The sequence below is a fragment of the Epinephelus fuscoguttatus genome, linkage group LG9 (assembly GCF_011397635.1).
Source record: "Epinephelus fuscoguttatus linkage group LG9, E.fuscoguttatus.final_Chr_v1".
Taxonomy (NCBI): domain Eukaryota; kingdom Metazoa; phylum Chordata; class Actinopteri; order Perciformes; family Serranidae; genus Epinephelus; species Epinephelus fuscoguttatus.
This window is the reverse complement of record NC_064760.1, coordinates 46,801,151-46,816,349: the sequence shown is the minus strand read 5'-3', so window position 1 is coordinate 46,816,349 and position 15,199 is coordinate 46,801,151. Positions and strand designations below refer to the sequence as shown.

Below are 15,199 nucleotides of genomic sequence, written 5' to 3'. Positions count from 1 at the left end.
GGGAGAGATATCTTTGTCATCACAGAGAGAAGACCAGTGCCTGTATCAATGACAAGTTGATTAAAGAGGTGGAAAGATGGACAGTGCACAAGAGGACCTCTTCGAGACCAAGAAGTGCAGCTCTCACTGCGCTCACACATCAAACAAAACCCACTAACACAGCCGACACAGAACCTGTGTCTCACCCTGTCGAAATGGACAAAACCTGCAACACAGAAACAAACAAGAAGACTGAGAAAGCAATTACACAAATTCAAAGCAACAAGTGCAACAGCACTGAATTCTGCTCCATGGACATGGCTGAAAATCCAGCTTCCAAGCCAGTGAAGGACGAGCCAAGGAGAGCTTCATCCCTCTTAGAAGTTTGTCAGAGTGTCACAGATAGATCAAAGAAAGCTGGAGACAGTCCACTGATATCAACACAAAGTGTGGGAGCAGAGAAGACTTCTGAAGATGGGAAAGGAAATGAGGTTGTAAGAAGAAGGAGCAAGCAGAGTTCTAGAGAAGCTCTGACAGCACAGTCAGAAAGAAGAGTGTCCAGAGCCCCAAAGGGGCAGCAAGGAGTTACAGAGATATACACAGCTGAGGGTAACAGAGGGATGGGTTATTTATTGTTTGAATATGCTCAGTTTTCCAGTTTTTGACAATAACATTGTGACCACATGTCCTTCTTAAACCCCTCTAAATGCACAGGTTTCAGTGTTCTGAATGTCCTCTTTGGCAAGATGGTAAGTAGAAAATAACAGAGAGTGTACTTTGTGATAGTTTGCTGAGGAGGCAGTCTTAATTTGGTGTATTATTTTTAATTATCTGCAGAGCGGAAAAGTATGCGGATTGTGTTTTGCCAGCTACAGCAACTTAAAGCAACACCTTACAGTGTCCCATACCATTCCAAATAAAGAGGAGTTCAAGCTTCTTGTGAAATATGGGAATGGGACGGTAAGATTAAATAAAATGTGTTTCTCATATTTATGCATAGATACCCTGTTATGTTATCAGCTTGGATTTCCTGGACTCATTTATTTTTCATTTCCTACCACAGAACTTCAGACAGCTTGGACTGCGACTTATGTGGGAAGAAAAAGCTTGCCCGCCTCGATAAGCACTTACAAGATACACATACAATTATTTCAGCAGAGGTAAGTACAATCATTTTGTTTTAATTTGATGAAAAAACTCATTTAAGATCTGTTGTAAATGTAATGTTTTGTCCCTCTTAAGTTTGTCTAATAGTAGATTATTTTCTTATGTTAATAGGAACGAGAACCTATCATGAAGCAGGCCAAGAGAGCAGCCATCGTGAAAGAGCTCGGTGAACTGCGGAGGTCCCAGCCCGATGAGCCCATGGTATCAACGTTGGACATGGGGATTACCGATGAATATGGTACTCTTAAGTTGTGTTAATATTATTTGTGATTCCCTGGTATCAAGGGGACTGAAAAGAAGGCTTTCATTATCATATCCCTTTAAATTTTCTATCCAACTATACACAAATTAAATTTGAGCTTTCTATTGTGTAGTTTTTTGTATGGCTTTTGTGTAGCAACCAAAAATGTTATGACATATACAGAAATTTGGAACGACAGGGTTTTAATTTCCAATTTAAATCAAATAAATTTCATTACAGAGGATGATTGTCTGCCTATTGATTTGGAACCGTCTGAGGATTCCGTTGATAAGGAACATAGGCAGGAGCAAGAGGGATCCCAGGACGAAGACACAGACATGGACCTGGATATTTCAAAGCACAACATTTCACCCCCCAATGCTCATCCTCCCACTGGAGTCATTTCCAGCCACAGATGTTCCACCCTCATGCCTGGCGGAAGTCATATGAGAAGTGATCAAAATGTGTCCTCCACTGACCCTAATGCCAGTAAGCCACTTCCTTCCACCCCTGTTTATGGGTCCCACAACTCCTCCTCCAGTGACCCTAATGCCAGTAAGCCACTTCCTTCCACCCCTGTTTATGGGTCCCACAACTCCTCCTCCACTGACCCTAATGCCAGTCAGCCACTTGCTTCCACCCCTTTGTCAAAGGCATGCAAGTGCACCTGCCAGCAGTTTTTTTCCACGTTGCAGCAGCTGGAACAAAAAGTGGATTTTTTGATGACAGCACAGCACCAGACACCCACCCGTATACCTTGTAAACCACCTCTATCAGCTCAAAAATGGGAACATGCCAACAAGGGGAAGATGGGCGATCATTTATTTGGTAAGTTTTCCTTTCCTTTCCAGTTACAATTTGGGGGAGACAGAGAGATTTACAGTTAGTTCATTCTTTCCCTTTTCACCTTTGTTGTTTTTGGGTTGTCCAACTAATTAATTAGTTATTAACGGTTTTAATTTTACTGCAGAAAAGATTCTTCAAGACTTTAGAAAGTTTCGCCTGGGGTCACGGAAAGGAAAGAAGGACATAGAAAATGCACGGCAGTCATCCAGCCACGGTCTTCGCTTTTGCCTCTACATGGCCGCTGGCCTGCCTTCCAAGGCCGTCTCCCAAGACCTAAGGTTCCTAATCCAAGTAGACAAGTTACGTGCGTAAGTAGTTTTTCATCTCAGATTTTTCTTGACCTAAAAAAAGACAATTTTCAGAGTTAACCAGGCACCAAATACTTACAAATACACACATATTTTTTTTCTATGAATTCCAAATTTTAATCTACGGTGATATAGAAATAGATGAGAATTGAGAAGTTGGACCATGGAATGTGGTGGAACTGGAAGTCAGATTTAGCCACTTCTAACTCCTTAACTTTTTCCACAGTTGGCCAGCGTACCTGTTTCAGAAGGGCTATGCACCCACGACAGTCAAAAACATGTTGACCAATGTGGTCATGTTCCTCAGACACACCGAGAGCTCATTCGAGAAGGCTAGTAAGCTCAAGAAGAAAGACTTCGCGACACTTCAGTATGAAATTAAGAGAATCATGGCTGATGTCCAGAAAAAAATGGTCGTCCACCGGCAGAAAGTCCTATGCCATAAGACAGGTAAATGTTTTCAGTTGTTTTCAGTCCGGTATTCTTGGCTTTATTGAAATCAAATTGTATGTCTCATACATGTGTATATATATATATATATATATATATATATATATATATATATATTTATTGTCATCTAAATACATGCATGTCACACTGTTTTTACAGACAATCAGCTTGGTGCAGTCGAAGAAAAGAAATTCATGATTACTGCCAGGAAAAAAATTCCTAAACTGTTTGGTAAGTCGACGTTATTATTTACATTGTACTCTTTCTTCTTCAGTAGTTTGCATTTTTAACTGTATCTTTCTGTGTATATCTTTGCATGTTTTGTAGAAAGCTTAGCCGGCAATGGAAGACAGCAGAATGAGCATTCCAAGCTCATTGGCTACATAATGGGCTACCTGTCCATGCTCACTGGACACAGATCCATTGTACTCACTAACATGACCAAGGAACATGTGATGAACTTTGAGACGTGGGATCATGGCAAGAAGTTCCAAGTTCTGGTTAGTATTTATTTAGGTGTGGTGGGTCCAAGTAATGAGCTTTTCATTGGTTAAATTAAGATTAGTGTCTTTGTTGAAGTCAGCATTTCATAGTCATATAAGCTACAAACACCAGTCACTGGAGGTTTGTTCCACTCATTTAAAGTCCACCTATCCACAGAAATAATTTAATTTTCTTCATTTAATATCCTAAGGTGGATGACCACAAAACCGTGAGGTCATTTGGCCAAGCTGCATTTTCCCTCAACAATGAGGAGTTTACGTGGCTTGAATGCCTGACCAATGGCAAGTGCTGTAAGCCAGGCCAGGCCAGCAAGTATGTGTTCCATACAGTGCTTGGCAAGCAGATTCAGAAGCCGTTAAACTTCCTCCATCTGGCTTGGGTGGATGCTGGAATGCAGGGGACTGTCAGCTTCAACATGATCCGAGCAGCTCTACTCAAGTAAGAACTTAATATAAGTTGGAATCTGGCCATAGTTTTTAGAATTTGGAAGTTGTAATTCATCCATAGATTAGAATTTGGAAGTTGGAATTTGTCTATAGATTACAATTTGGAAGTTGGAGATCAGTGGCATTGGATTTGAATTTGGAAGTTTGAATCCTCAACGTGGGGGCTAGAATTTGAAGTGAGATTATGTTGATGGTTGCATGTAGGTAGAAGTAACAAATTTAGTGTACACACATTTTAGAGACTGTTGAGTGGATGTCATAAGTTTATTGAGAGCGTTGATTAACATTGTTGAGACACATTTTCTAAAAGGACTGTTTCTGACTGATTCTTTGTTTGGGTTTCCAGGCCAACAAGTACCTCTCTGAAAAGGAGAGGAAGCAGGTGGCAAAACATATGTGCCATGACCCCAGCACAGCAGAGCGATTTTATGTCGCTCTGCCAGACAAAGTGATGGGGTATGAAACCAGAAAGTTGCGAATGAAAGCCTTGCAGAGTGCTGCTGCCAACCCCCCTCCAGATGACAAAAGTGATGACGATGAACTCATCTTAACTGATACATCGGAGACAAGCTCAAGTGATGAGGAACCTGTGTATGATGATCAACCAGAGTCAAGCTCTTCACTGTCTGATGAGGAGTTGAAGAGCAGGCGTCAAAAACGTGAGAGTTCTCCACAGGGACATGGAGTGAAAGTCAGTTTTGAAGTTTCCTCTTTGTCAGAGGATGAGCTCCCATCATGTCAAAATCAGGAGACCAGAAGGAGGTTGGATTTCCCACCTATATCCAAGAAACTGAAAGTCGCAAAGTATCATGTGGACATCTACATTCACTCACCTTCAAAGTGCTCGGTGATTGTTGACAAATTGAGGCAACCCATTGCAGACTATTTTTTGGGGAAAATGACCGCCACCAACCCCATTATCAGACAGAGGGAAGGTTTTGAGCAAGCACCCCTCGCTGAGCTGGACAGTGTGCAAGCACCCCCTGTTGAGCAGGCTCCAAGCGGTGCACCAGCGCCCTTCATCCTCACACAGGAGACATCTGAATGCATGAAGGAAACCCCAGCAGGGCTGCTGACAGAAACCTCTGGCGGGGAGAATGATGTCTGTGTTCCTGAGCCCCAAAATCAGATGACACTTGAGTGCGTGGATGAAACGCCCGCTGAGAACGTGCCAGCAACCCCAGCCGGGGAGAATGACGCCTGTCTTCCTGAGCCCCAAAATCAGATGACACTTGAGTGTGTGGATGAAACGCCCCCAGAGAACGTGCCAGCAACCCCAGCCGGGGAGAAGGAAGTCTGTGCTCCTGAGCCCCAAAGTCAGATGACATGTGATTGTGTGGATGAAACGCCCCCTGAGAACGTGCCAGCAACCCCAGCCGGGGAGAAGGAAGTCTGTGCTCCTGAGCCCCAAAGTCAGATGACATGTGAGTATGTGGATGAAACGCCCCCTGAGAACGTGCCAGCAACCCCAGCCGGGGAGAAGAAAGTCTGTGCTCCTGAGCCCCAAAGTCAGATGACACGTGAGTATGTGGATGAAACGCTTACTGAAAACATGCCACCAACCCAATTCTGGAGTGAGGAATTGTGAGTTGCAGGGGCGAGAAAACAAAAAAGAGCACCAGCTGTATCCAGCAGGGCAGGGCACCAGCATGGAAAAAGTGATCGCATGGTGAGTTAGGGTCATTACATTTTTTTATCAGGCACCCTTCAAGGCACTTTATTGTATGTTTTATTCACTAGAAGGGCACGTTTGATGGCACTTTTTCTGTTTTGTTCAATGAAAATGCACCCTTTGGGGCCTTTTTAAAAAATGTTTTGTCCACTGGAAGTGCATGTTTGAGGGCACTTTTTCTGTTTTATTTAATGAAAATGCACCCTTTAGGGCCTTTTTTAAGTGTTTTGTCCACTAGAAGGGCACATTTCAGGGCACATTGTTTTGTTCATGTTGAGGGCTCTGCAATGTTGGTCGTCCTCAGTGTTTTTTTTTTTTAACCATGTCAAAAGAAATAAATGTTTCTAATAGTGTTTTGCATATTTGTCTCCACCTCCTGCTTTGAGTTTTGATAAAATTCAAGAAAATGTAGAAAGAATTTTGTTAAACTTTCAAGACCACTGAATAGCCATATAGGAATCCCAGAGCACTCTCAGAGAAACATGTTCCCAGGGAAGGGTTGCTGCATCAAACACAGGTTGTGTGTCAGTCTAGGTACATATTATGATGAGTTATGAAGCCGGGAAGTGCTTCCAAATTCTCATCCATGGGGGTGCTCATACATGCAAATCTAGAATTATTTCACAGGCTCATATTTCAAAGACAGTGGCAGGTAGCAGGCGGAATCCAATCAGAAATGGAAACTTGGAGATTGCTGCATCAAAAGCAGGTGGCAGCATCATTCTAGGTAGACGTAATGATGAGTTATGAAGCCGGAAAGTGCTTCCAAATTCTCATCTATGGGGATGGTCATAGATGCAAATCGTGAAGAATTTCAAAGGCTGATATTTCAAAGACAGTGGGAGGTAGCTGGCTAATCACAAGAACAGTGGAAGCCTGTGGAGTGCTGCATCAGGTGGTTGCATCACTCTAGACACACGTCATGGAACCGGTCAGACAGTGGGAGGTAGCGGGATGATTCCAATCAGAAATAGAAACTTGGAGATTGCTGCATCAAATCCAGGTTTCTGTGTCAGTCTAGGTAGACGTAATGATGAGTTATGAAGCTGGGAAGTGCTTCCAAATTCTCATGTATGGGGGTGCTCATATAAGCAAATCTGAAAGTATTTCACAGGCTGATAATTCAAAGACAGTGGGAGGTAGCAGGCTGATTCCAATCAGAAATAGAAGCTTGGAGATTGCTGCATCAAATACAGGTTTCTGTGTCAGTCTAAGTACACGTACTGATGAGTTATGAAGCTTGAAAGTTCTTCCAAAATTTCATCTATGGGGATGGTCATAGATGCAATGCTGGAAGAATTTCAAGGGCTAATATTTCAAAGACAGTGGGAGGCAGCGGGTTGATTCCAATCAGAAATGGAAGCTTGGAGATTGCTGCATCAAAAGCAGATGGCTGCATCACTCTAGGTAGACGTAATGATGAGTTATGAAGCCGGAAAGTACTGCCAAATTCTCATCCATGGGGATGCTCATTGATGCAAATCTGGAAGTATTTCAAAGGCTGATATTTCAATGACAGTGGGAGGTAGCTGGCTAATCACAAGAACAGTGAAAGCCTGTGGAGTGCTGCATCAACAACAGGTGGTTGCATCACTGTAGACACACGTAATGGAACCGGTCAGACAGTGGGAGGTAGCGGGCTGATTCCAATCAGAAATGGAAGCCTGGAGATTTGCTGCATCAAAAGCAGGTGGCTGCATCACTCTAGGTAGACGTAATGATGAGTTATGAAGCCGGGAAGTGCTTCCAAACTCTCATGTATGGCGGTGCTCATATATGCAAATCTGGAAGTATTTCACAGGCTGATATTTCAAAGACAGTGGGAGGTAGCGGGCTGATTCCAATCAGAAATGGAAGCTTGGAGATTGCTGCATCAAATACAGGTTTCTGTGTCAGTCTTGGCACACGTATTGATGAGTTATGAAGCTTGAAAGTTCTTCCAAATTTTCATCTCTGGGGATGGTCATAGATGCAAAGCTGGAAGAATTTCAAGGGCTGATATTTCAAAGACAGTGGGAGGTAGCGGGTTGATTCCAATCAGAAATGGAAGCTTGAAGATTGCTGCATCATATACAGGTTTCTGTGTCAGTCTAGGCACACGTAATGATGAGTTATGAAGCTGGGAAGTGCTTCCAAATTCTCATGTATGGGGGTAGTTATACATGCAAATCTGGAAGTATTTCAAAGGCTGATATTTCAAAGACAGTGGGAGATAGCTGGCTAATTTCAAGAACAGTGGAAGCCTGTGGAGTGCTGCATCAACAACAGGTGGTTGCGTCACTCTAGACACACGTAATGGAACCGGTTAGACAGTGGGAGGTAGCGGGCTGATTCCAATCAGAAATGGAAGCTTGGAGATTGTTGCATCAAAAGCAGGTGGCTGCATAACTCCAAGTAGACGTAATGATGAGTTATAAAGCTGGGAAGTGTTTCCAAATTATCATGTATGGGGATGCTCATGGATGTAAATCTGGAAGTATTTCAAAGGCTGATATTTCAAAGACAGTGGGAGGTAGCAGGCTGATTCCAATCAGAAATGGAAGTCTGGAGATTGCTGCATCATATACAGGTTTCTGTGTCAGTCTAGGTAGACGTAATGATGAGTTATGAAGCCGGAAAGTACTGCCAAATTCTCATCTTTGGGGATGGTCATAGATGCAAATCTGGAAGAATTTCAAAGGCTGATTTTTCAAAGACAGTGGGAGGTAGCAGGCTGATTCCAATCAGAAATGGAAGCTTGGAGATTGCTGCATCAAAAGCAGGTGACAGCATCATTCTAGGTATCCGTAATAATGAGTTATGAAGCCGGGAAGTGCTTCCAAATTCTCATGTATGGGGGGAGTCATACATGCAAATCTGGAAGTATTTCACAGGCTGATATTTCAAAGACAGTGGGAGGTTGCAAGCTGATTCCAATCAGAAATGGAAGCTTGGAGATTGCTGCATCAAATACAGGTTTCTGTGTCAGTCTAGGTACACGTACTGATGAGTTATGAAGCTGGAAAGTGCTTCCAAATTTTCATCTATGGGGATGGTCATAGATGCAAATCTGGAAGAATTTCACAGGCTGATATTTCAAAGACAGTGGGAGGTAGCAGGCTGATTCCAATCAGAAATGGAAGCTTGGAGATTGCTGCATCAAAAGCAGGTGGCTGCATCACTCTAGGTAGACGTAATGATGAGTTATGAAGCTGGGAAGTGCTTCCAAATTCTCATCCATGGGGATGCTCATTGATGCAAATCTGGAAGTATTTCAAAGGCTGATATTTCAAAGACAGTGGGAGATAGCTTGCCAATCACAAGAACAGTGAAAGCCTGTGGAGTGCTGCATCAACAACAGGTGGTTGCATCACTGTAGACACACGTAATGGAACCGGTCAGACAGTGGGAGGTAGCAGGCTGATTCCAATCAGAAATGGAAGCTTGGAGATTGCTGCATCAAAAGCAGGTGGCTGCATCACTCTAGGTAGACGTAATGATGAGTTATGAAGCTGGGAAGTGCTTCCAAATTCTCATGTATGGGGGTGCTCATACATGCAAATCCTGAAGTATTTCAAAGGCTGTTTCCAGGGAAGGGTTGCTGCATCAAAGACAGGTTGCATCATCACTCTCGGAACATAAAGTATACTTGTAATAGGTTTTGTATTTTAAAAATATATTTCTAATACACTAAAGTATACTACTTTTTTTTTTTTACCTTGGTGGGCACAATTTGACATGAGTTTTTAAAAGGTTTAGTTCTAATCTCAGTTTTTAAAATGGGTTTTTCATGTTGCTAGCTAACATGCTAAAGCACTAATGCAAGAAATGGGAATCTGGGTCATGATGGGATTATGTTCCATATTTCCACATTTTAATCTGTTGAATGGGGGCAGCTCCCATGATCCTTTAGCATGACACAGAGGTCAGTGTCAGCCATATTGATTTGATCTCCATGATTGCTGTATCAACAAGGTAAGTGGGGCTCTTAAAAACGCCTTTTTCAACAGTCTTGAGCCCATCTGAACAGTTATAACTCATTTGTAGTGTCTTATAAAGACTTTAGGCACAATTTGACATGATTGTTTAAAAGTTTTTAGTTGAAATCTTACTTTTTAAAATGGGTTTTTTGTGTTGCTAGCTAACATGCTAAAGCGCTAATGCAATAGATGGGAATCTGGGTCATGATGGGATTATGTTCCATATTTCCACATTTTAATCTGTTGAATGGGGGCAGCTCCCATGATCCTTTAGCATGACACAGAGGTCAGTGTCAGCCATATTGATTTGATCTCCATGATTGCTGTATCAACAAGGTAAGTGGGGCTCTTAAAAACGCCTTTTTCAACAGTCTTGAGCCCATCTGAACAGTTATAACTCATTTGTAGTGTCTTATAAAGACTTTAGGCACAATTTGACATGATTGTTTAAAAGTTTTTAGTTGAAATCTTACTTTTTAAAATGGGTTTTTCGTGTTGCTAGCTAACATGCTAAAGCGCTAATGCAATAGATGGGAATCTGGGTCACGATGGGATTATGTTCCATATTTTCATCTAAAATAGTCCTCCTAAAATTTCCAAATTTTAACTTAGTGTTTCTCTTCTCCAAATTTGACTTTTGGCCCATGTCTTACTTGCAGATGCCCATCCTCACAACATCTGTGTTCAAAAAGCGTCGTCAAAGACCCCACATCTCCAGGTTCAGGTTCTGGCGCTCCTGCATTATGGCCTTATTTTTGCTTTTCACTCCACAACCATCTTGTGGATTGATTATATTCTCAAGCTCAGTGTCACCAACATATGCAGCAGTAGGAGAAAGTGTGACACTCACCTGTCTCTTCAAACTTGCTCCTGAGGACTTGGGGGTTCTCGATATCCAATGGAGCATCAGGCCTGCAGATATTTCTCAAGATGAAATACTCGTCGTCTGGTATGCTGGAAATCACATCTATGACAACTATGACCCATTCGGGCATAGAGTTAAGTTTGTGTCTCCTAATCCCGCAAGTGGCAATGCTTCAATAAGGATCACTGACTTGAAAATGACAGACACAAACACCTATGAGTGTAAGGTCAGAAAATATCCCGGAATCAGGAGCAGCATCATTCACCTGGATGTAATGAAGAAGCCAACTAAACCTGATTGTTATGTGGAGGGTGTGGTTGAGTTGGATCGCAGGGTGCTGTTGAGATGTAGGGGCACACAAGGCAGCCCCCCCATCTGGTACAGATGGTCCATGTATGGCACAGACAAGAGCCTCCCCTTTGATTCCACTGTGGATTCCACACAAGGTGACCTGTCTTTAACAATCACCAAAGAAGTTGCCCCAGGGACCTTGGTCTGTACAGCTCAAAACCTTGTGGGCATGAAGTCGTGTCAGGTAGACCTCAGGTTGAAGACATCACCAGGCGTTACAATTACTGCAGCAGTCATGGGGGCCACGGTCTTCATCACCATCATCACAGCTATCATCGTTTTCTTCTATAAAAGAAGGAAGGTGGAGAATTCAGGAAATGAGATCTTAGAAGACCAACTGCCTCCCCACAAATGGCTGCCCAAAAAGGCTTTTCACCAGGCTGTGCCTTCTGGGTTTGCCCCGTGTGCAAGGAAGGTGCGTAATGTGAATGTGGAAGTCAGTAGATGTGAATGTGGAAGTCAGTAGATGTACTTGCACTAATGGAGCAACTCTGAAAACTGTTCAATTACATTCAAGTTTTCTGTTTCTGTAAATCAGGAAGTCACGATCAAGGCGCAGTGGAAGCAAAAAGAAAAGAAGGAGGAGGATGTGTATGTGACAATGGAATCCATTCAGAAGCAAAGGTGTCAAAAAGAAATGTTTTGAGCAACAAGTTCTGTGTTTGTATCTGCTGCCTGTGTTACATTACATTTTGTCCAATGGAGGGGCAACCTGAAGGACACTTTTTATGTTTTGTTAAATGGAAGCTCACCCTTGAGGGCACTCAGAAACCGAATTCCGGAGTCAGGAATTTTGAGTTGCAGGGGTGAGAAAACTAAAAAGAGCACCAGCTGTATCCAGCAGGGCTCGTTGAAGGAAGTAGGAAGTTCAGAAGCAGCAGTGACTGCATGGTGAGTTAGAGTCATTATTTCTGTTTATCAGGCACCCTTCAAGGCACTTTATTTTACGTTTTGGCCACTGGAAGGGCATGTTTGAAGGCACCTTTTGTGGTTTTTTTCAATGAAAATGCACCCTTCACAGCCTTTTTTAAAATGTTTTGTCCACAGGAAGGGCACATTTCAGGGCACTTTACATTGTTTTGTTCATGTTGTTAATGATCATGTTGTTTTATAGGGGGACTCTGCAAAATTGGTTGTCCTCAGTTTTTCTTTTTTTCTTGTCCAAGGAAATAAATGTTTCTAGCAGTATTTTGCATATTTATCTCCTCCTCCTGCTTTAAGTTTTGATAAAAATTCAAGAAAATGTACAAAGAATTTTGTTAAACTTTCAAGACCATTGAATAGCCATATAGAAATCGTAGAGCACTCTCAGAGAAACATGTTCCCAGGGAAGGGTTGCTGCATCAAACACAGGTTGTGTGTCAGTCTAGGTATATATTATGATGAGTTATGAAACCAGAAAGTGCTTCCTAATTCTCATCTATGTGGGTGCTTGTAGATGTAAATCTGGAAGAATTTCAAAGGCTGATATTTCAAAGACAGTGGGTGGTAGCAGACTGATTCCAATCAGAAATGGAAGCTTGGAGATTGCTGCATGAAAAGCAGGTGGCTGCATCACTCTAGGTAGACGTAATGATGAGTTATGAAACTGGGAAGTGCTTCCAAATTCTCGTCTATGGGGGTGCTCATACATGCAAATCTGGAAGTATTTCACAGGCTGATATTTCAATGACAGTGGGAGGTAGCGGGCTGATTCCAATCAGAAATGGAAGCATGGAGATTGCTGCATGAAAAGCAGGTGGCTGCATCACTCTAGGTAGACGTAATGATGAGTTATGAAGCTGGAAAGTGCTTCCAAATTCTCATGTATTGGGATGCTCATACATGCAAATCAGGACGTATTTCACAGGCTGATATATCAAAGACAGTGGGAGGTAGCTGGCTAATTGCAAGAAGAGTGGAAGCCTGTGGAGTGCTGCATCAACAACAGGTGGTTGCATCACTCTAGACACACGTAATGGAACCGGTCAGACAGCGGTAGGTAGCGGGCTGATTCCAATCAGAAATGGAAGCTTGGAGATTTCTGCATCAAAAGCAGGTGGCTGCATCACTCTAGGTAGATGTAATGATGAGTTATGAAGCTGGGAAGAGCTTCCAAATTCTCATGTATGGGGGTGCTCATACATGCAAATCTGGAAGTATTTCACACGCTGATATTTCAAAGACAGTGGGAGGTAGCAGGCTGATTCCAATCAGAAATGGAAGCTTGGAGATTGTTGCATCAAACACAGGTTTCTGTGTCAGTCTAGGTACATGTAATGATGAGTTATGAAGCTGGAAAGTGCTTCCAAATTCTCATCTATGGGGATGGTCATAGATGCAAATCTGGAAGAATTTCAAAGGCTGATATTTCAAAGATAGTGGGAGGTAGCAGGTTGTTTCTAATCAGTAATGGAAGCTTGGAGATTGCTTCATCAAAAGCAGGTTCCTACATCACTCTAAGTAGACGTAATGATGAGTTATGAAGCTGGGAAGTGCTTCCAAATTCTCATGTATGGGGATGCTCATGCATACAAATCTGGAAGTATGTCAAAGGCTGATATTTCAAAGACAGTGGGAGGTAGCTGGCTAATCACAAGAACAGTGGAAGCCTGTGGAGTGCTGCTTCAACAACAGGTGGTTGCATCACTCTAGACACACGTAATGGAACTATTCAGAGAGTGGTAGGTAGCGGGCTGATTCCAATCAGAAAAGGAAGCTTGGAGATTGCTGCATAAAAAGCAGGTGGCTGCATCACTCTAGTTAGACGTGATGATGAGTTATGAAGCCGGGAAGTGCTATCAAATTCTCATGTATGGGGGGGCTCATTCATGCAAATCTGAAAGAATTTCAAAGGCTGATATTTCAAAAACAGTGGGAGGTAGCAGGCTGATTCCAATCAGAAATGGAAGGTTGGAATTTGCTTCATCAAATACAGGTTTCTGTGTCAGTCTAGGTACATGAACTGATGAGTCATGAAGCTGGAAAGTGCTTCCAAATTCTCATCTATGGGAATGGTCATAGATGCAAATCTGGAAGAATTTCAAAGGCTGATATTTCAAAGACAGTGGGAGGTAGCGGACAGATTCCAATCAGAAATGGAAGCTTGGAGATTGCTTCATCAAAAGCAGGTGGCTGCATAACTCCAAGTAGACATAATGATGAGTTATAAAGCCGGGAAGTGCTTCCAAATTCTCATGTATGGGGATGCTCATGGATGTAAATCTGGAAGTATTTCAAAGGCTGATATTTCAAAGACAGTGGGAGATAGCTGGCTAATCACAAGAACAGTGGAAGCCTGTGGAGTGCTGCATCAACAACAGGTGGTTGCATCACTCTAGACACACGTAATTGAACCGGTCAGACAGTGGGAGGTAGCAGGCTTATTCCATCAGAAAAGGAAGCTCAGAGATTGCTGCATCAAAAGCAGGTGGCTGCATCACTCTAGGTAGACATAATGATGAGTTATGAAGCTGGGAAGCGCCTCCAAATTCTCATGTATTGGGATGCTCATACATGCAAATCTGAAAGTATTTCACAGGCTGATATTTGAAAGACAGTGGGAGGTAGCTGGCTAATCACAAGAACAGTGGAAGCCTGTGGAGTGCTGCATCAAGAACAGGTGGTTGCATCACTCTAGACGCACGTAATGGACCTAGTCAGACAGTGGGAGGTAGCGGTCTGATTCCAATCAGAAACAGAAGCTTGGAGATTGCTGCATCAAAAGCAGGTGGCTGCATCACTCTAGGTAGACGTAATGATGAGTTATGAAGCCGGGAAGTGCCTCCAAATTCTCATGTATGGGGATGCTCATGGATGTAAATCTGGAAGTATTTCACACGTTGATATTTGAAAGACAGTGGGAGATAGCTGGCTAATCACAAGAACAGTGGAAGCCTGTGGAGTGCTGCATCAAGAACAGGTAGTTGCATCACTGTAGACGCACGTAATGGACCTAGTCAGACAGTGGGAGGTAGCGGTCTGATTCCAATCAGAAACAGAAGCTTGGAGATTGCTGCATCAAAAGCAGGTGGCTGCATCACTCTAGGTACATGTAATGATGAGTTATGAAGCCGGGAAGTGCTTCCAAATTCTCATGTATGGGGGTGCTCATACATGCAAATTTGGGAGTATTTCACACGTTGATATTTGAAAGACAGTGGGAGGTAGCGGGGTGATTCCAATCAGAAATGGAAGCTTGGAGATTGCTGCATCAAAAGCAGGTGGCTGCGTCACTCTAGGTAGACCTAATGATCAGTTATGAAGCTGGGAAGTGCTTCCAAATTCTCATCTATGGGGATGGTCATAGATGCAAATCTGGAAGAATTTCAAAGGCTGATATTTCAAAGACAGTGGGAGGTAGTGGGCTGATTCCAATCAGAAAAGGAAGCTTGGAGATTTCTTCATCAAAAGCAGGTTTATGTGTCAGTCT

At 42.8% G+C, this 15,199-nt stretch overlaps 1 long non-coding RNA gene across 1 annotated transcript; it reads left to right on the top strand.

Moving 5' to 3' along the window:
• Window positions 1–1,079: 1,079 nt before the first annotated feature.
• LOC125894576 (uncharacterized) lies at window positions 1,080–1,736 on the top strand. The gene is made up of 3 exons (XR_007450079.1): window positions 1,080–1,139; window positions 1,258–1,384; window positions 1,628–1,736. It is a non-coding gene; the product is annotated as an uncharacterized LOC125894576 (long non-coding RNA).
• Window positions 1,737–15,199: the final 13,463 nt, after the last annotated feature.